Genomic DNA, 5,001 nt, shown 5'->3' on the forward strand with positions numbered 1-5,001 from the left:
CGACGGTTCGAACATTTAAAAACTGAGAATTTACTGCTAGCGAGCAAATCAAGGGAGCTGCTGTAAAATTAGCGGATTTCGGTTTGGCAATTGAAGTTCAGGGAGATCAGCAAGCCTTGTTTGGCTCTGCTAGAACTCCTGACTATCTATCGTGAGAGGGTCTTAAGAATGAACTGAACGGAAAGCCAGAAGATATTTGGGCTTGCGGAGTAATTTTGTATATTTTATAATTGTCGGCTATCCTCCGTTTTTGGATGAGGAGCAACATCGATTATACAACCAGTCAAAAGCCGGAGCCGGTATTACCGATGCTGGGGATGACGATAGTCCAAGTTGGTAATTGAGCCTACATATACATACATAAATATGTACCTACATACATGTGTTCTCTTCGTATATATTTGTAAATTTTTACACACATAAGTGCAAGTTCGATGAACTCCAAACCTAATCCGCCTACTGTATTCGCTACAAAAGACAAACCGTCGGCAATGTTATCTGGAAATTCCAATGCAAATACCAAACGAGAAGCTCATGTGGGAACATTTTGAAAGCCCAACCAAATAAACATCAAGTTTGAAAGCGAATATTCCATTTACATTCACTTAAAAAGAAATTAATACCGACGGTTCGAACATTTAAAAACTGAGAATTTACTGCTAGCGAGCAAATCAAGGGAGCTGCTGTAAAATTAGCGGATTTCGGTTTGGCAATTGAAGTTCAGGGTGATCAGCAAGCCTTGTTTGGCTCTGCTAGAACTCCTGACTATCTATCGCGAGAGGTTGTTAAGAATGAACTGTTCGGAAAGCCAGAAGATATTTGGGCTTGCGGAGTAATTTTGTATATTTTATAATTGTCGGCTATCCTCCGTTTTTGGATGAGGAGCAACATCGATTATACAACCAGTCAAAAGCCGGAGCCGGTATTACCGATGCTGGGGATGACGATAGTCCAAGTTGGTAATTGAGCCTACATTGGCATACATAAATATGTACCTACATACATGTGTACTCTTCGTATATATTTGTAAATTTTTACACACATAAGTGTAAGTTCGATGAACTCCAAACCTAATCCGCCTACTGTATTCGCTACAAAAGACAAACCGTCGGCAATGTTATCTGGAAATTCCAATGCAAATACCAAACGAGAAGCTCATGTGGGAACATTTTGAAAGCCCAACCAAATAAACATCAAGTTTGAAAGCGAATATTCCATTTGCATTCACTTAAAAAGAAATCAATTCCGACGGTTCGAACATTTAAAAACTGAGAATTTACTGCTAGCGAGCAAATCAAGGGAGCTGCTGTAAAATAAGCGGATTTCGGTTTGGCAATTGAAGTTCAGGGTGATCAGCAAGCCTTGTTTGGCTCTGCTAGAACTCCTGACTATCTATCGCGAGAGGTTCTTAAGAATGAACTGTACGGAAAGCCAGAAGATATTTGGGCTTGCGGAGTAATTTTATATATTTTATAATTGTCGGCTATCCTCCGTTTTTGGATGAGGAGCAACATCGATTATACAAACAGTCAAAAGCCGGAGCCGGTATTACCGATGCTGGGGATGACGATAGTCCAAGTTGGTAATTGAGCCTACATTGGCATACATAAATATGTACCTACATACATGTGTACTCTTCGTATATATTTGTAAATTTTTACACACATAAGTGTAAGTTCGATGAACTCCAAACCTAATCCGCCTACTGTATTCGCTACAAAAGACAAACCGTCGGCAATGTTATCTGGAAATTCCAATGCAAATACCAAACGAGAAGCCCATGTGGGAACATTTTAAAGGCCAACCAAATGAACATCAAGTTTGAAAGCGAATATTCCATTTGCATTCACTTAAAAAGAAATCAATTCCGACGGTTCGAACATTTAAAAACTGAGAATTTACTGCTAGCGAGCAAATCAAGGGAGCTGCTGTAAAATTAGCGGATTTCGGTTTGGCAATTGAAGTTCAGGGTGATCAGCAAGCCTTGTTTGGCTCTGCTAGAACTCCTGACTATCTATCGCGAGAGGTTCTTAAGAATGAACTGTACGGAAAGCCAGCAGATATTTGGGCTTGCGGAGTAATTTTATATATTTTATAATTGTCGGCTATCCTCCGTTTTTGGATGAGGAGCAACATCGATTATACAACCAGTCAAAAGCCGGAGCCGGTATTACCGATGCTGGGGATGACGATAGTCCAAATTGGTAATTGAGCCTACATTGGCAAACATAAATATGTACCTACATACATGTGTACTCTTCGTATATATTTGTAAATTTTTACACACATAAGTGTAAGTTCGATGAACTCCAAACCTAATCCGCCTACTGTATTCGCTACAAAAGACAAACCGTCGGCAATGTTATCTGGAAATTCCAATGCAAATACCAAACGAGAAGCCCATGTGGGAACATTTTAAAGGCCAACCAAATGAACATCAAGTTTGAAAGCGAATATTCCATTTGCATTCACTTAAAAAGAAATCAATTCCGACGGTTCGAACATTTAAAAACTGAGAATTTACTGCTAGCGAGCAAATCAAGGGAGCTGCTGTAAAATTAGCGGATTTCGGTTTGGCAATTGAAGTTCAGGGTGATCAGCAAGCCTTGTTTGGCTCTGCTAGATCTCCTGACTATCTATCGCGAGAGGTTCTTAAGAATGAACTGTACGGAAAGCCAGAAGATATTTGGGCTTGCGGAGTAATTTTGTATATTTTATAATTGTCGGCTATCCTCCGTTTTTGGATGAGGAGCAACATCGATTATACAACCAGATAAAAGCCGGAGCCGGTATTACCGATGCTGGGGATGACGATAGTCCAAGTTGGTAATTGAGCCTACATATACATACATAAATATGAACCTACATACATGTGTTCTCTTCGTATATATTTGTAAATTTTTACACACATAAGTGCAAGTTCGATGAACTCCAAACCTAATCCGCCTACTGTATTCGCTACAAAAGACAAACCGTCGGCAATGTTATCTGGAAATTCCAATGCAAATACCAAACGAGAAGCTCATGTGGGAACATTTTGAAAGCCCAACCAAATAAACATCAAGTTTGAAAGCGAATATTCCATTTACATTCACTTAAAAAGAAATTAATACCGACGGTTCGAACATTTAAAAACTGAGAATTTACTGCTAGCGAGCAAATCAAGGGAGCTGCTGTAAAATTAGCGGATTTCGGTTTGGCAATTGAAGTTCAGGGTGATCAGCAAGCCTTGTTTGGCTCTGCTAGAACTCCTGACTATCTATCGCGAGAGGTTGTTAAGAATGAACTGTTCGGAAAGCCAGAAGATATTTGGGCTTGCGGAGTAATTTTGTATATTTTATAATTGTCGGCTATCCTCCGTTTTTGGATGAGGAGCAACATCGATTATACAACCAGTCAAAAGCCGGAGCCGGTATTACCGATGCTGGGGATGACGATAGTCCAAGTTGGTAATTGAGCCTAAATTGGCATACATAAATATGTACCTACATACATGTGTACTCTTCGTATATATTTGTAAATTTTTACACACATAAGTGTAAGTTCGATGAACTCCAAACCTAATCCGCCTACTGTATTCGCTACAAAAGACAAACCGTCGGCAATGTTATCTGGAAATTCCAATGCAAATACCAAACGAGAAGCTCATGTGGGAACATTTTGAAAGCCCAACCAAATAAACATCAAGTTTGAAAGCGAATATTCCATTTGCATTCACTTAAAAAGAAATCAATTCCGACGGTTCGAACATTTAAAAACTGAGAATTTACTGCTAGCGAGCAAATCAAGGGAGCTGCTGTAAAATTAGCGGATTTCGGTTTGGCAATTGAAGTTCAGGGTGATCAGCAAGCCTTGTTTGGCTCTGCTAGAACTCCTGACTATCTATCGCGAGAGGTTCTTAAGAATGAACTGTACGGAAAGCCAGAAGATATTTGGGCTTGCGGAGTAATTTTATATATTTTATAATTGTCGGCTATCCTCCGTTTTTGGATGAGGAGCAACATCGATTATACAAACAGTCAAAAGCCGGAGCCGGTATTACCGATGCTGGGGATGACGATAGTCCAAGTTGGTAATTGAGCCTACATTGGCATACATAAATATGTACCTACATACATGTGTACTCTTCGTATATATTTGTAAATTTTTACACACATAAGTGTAAGTTCGATGAACTCCAAACCTAATCCGCCTACTGTATTCGCTACAAAAGACAAACCGTCGGCAATGTTATCTGGAAATTCCAATGCAAATACCAAACGAGAAGCCCATGTGGGAACATTTTAAAGGCCAACCAAATGAACATCAAGTTTGAAAGCGAATATTCCATTTGCATTCACTTAAAAAGAAATCAATTCCGACGGTTCGAACATTTAAAAACTGAGAATTTACTGCTAGCGAGCAAATCAAGGGAGCTGCTGTAAAATTAGCGGATTTCGGTTTGGCAATTGAAGTTCAGGCTGATCAGCAAGCCTTGTTTGGCTCTGCTAGAACTCCTGACTATCTATCGCGAGAGGTTCTTAAGAATGAACTGTACGGAAAGCCAGAAGATATTTGGGCTTGCGGAGTAATTTTATATATTTTATAATTGTCGGCTATCCTCCGTTTTTGGATGAGGAGCAACATCGATTATACAACCAGATAAAAGCCGGAGCCGGTATTACCGATGCTGGGGATGACGATAGTCCAAGTTGGTAATTGTGCCTACATATACATACATAAATATGTACCTACATACATGTGTACTCTTCGTATATATTTGTAAATTTTAACACACATAAGTGTAAGTTCGATGAACTCCAAACCTAATCCGCCTACTAATTAAAGTTCAGGGTGATCAGCAAGCCTTGTTTGGCTCTGCTAGATCTCCTGACTATCTATCGCGAGAGGTTCTTAAGAATGAACTGTACGGAAAGCCAGAAGATATTTGGGCTTGCGGAGTAATTTTATATATTTTATAATTGTCGGCTATCCTCCGTTTTTGGATGAGGAGCAACATCG

The sequence above is a fragment of the Arctopsyche grandis genome, chromosome 2 (assembly GCF_051622035.1).
Source record: "Arctopsyche grandis isolate Sample6627 chromosome 2, ASM5162203v2, whole genome shotgun sequence".
NCBI classification, from domain to species: Eukaryota; Metazoa; Arthropoda; class Insecta; order Trichoptera; family Hydropsychidae; genus Arctopsyche; species Arctopsyche grandis.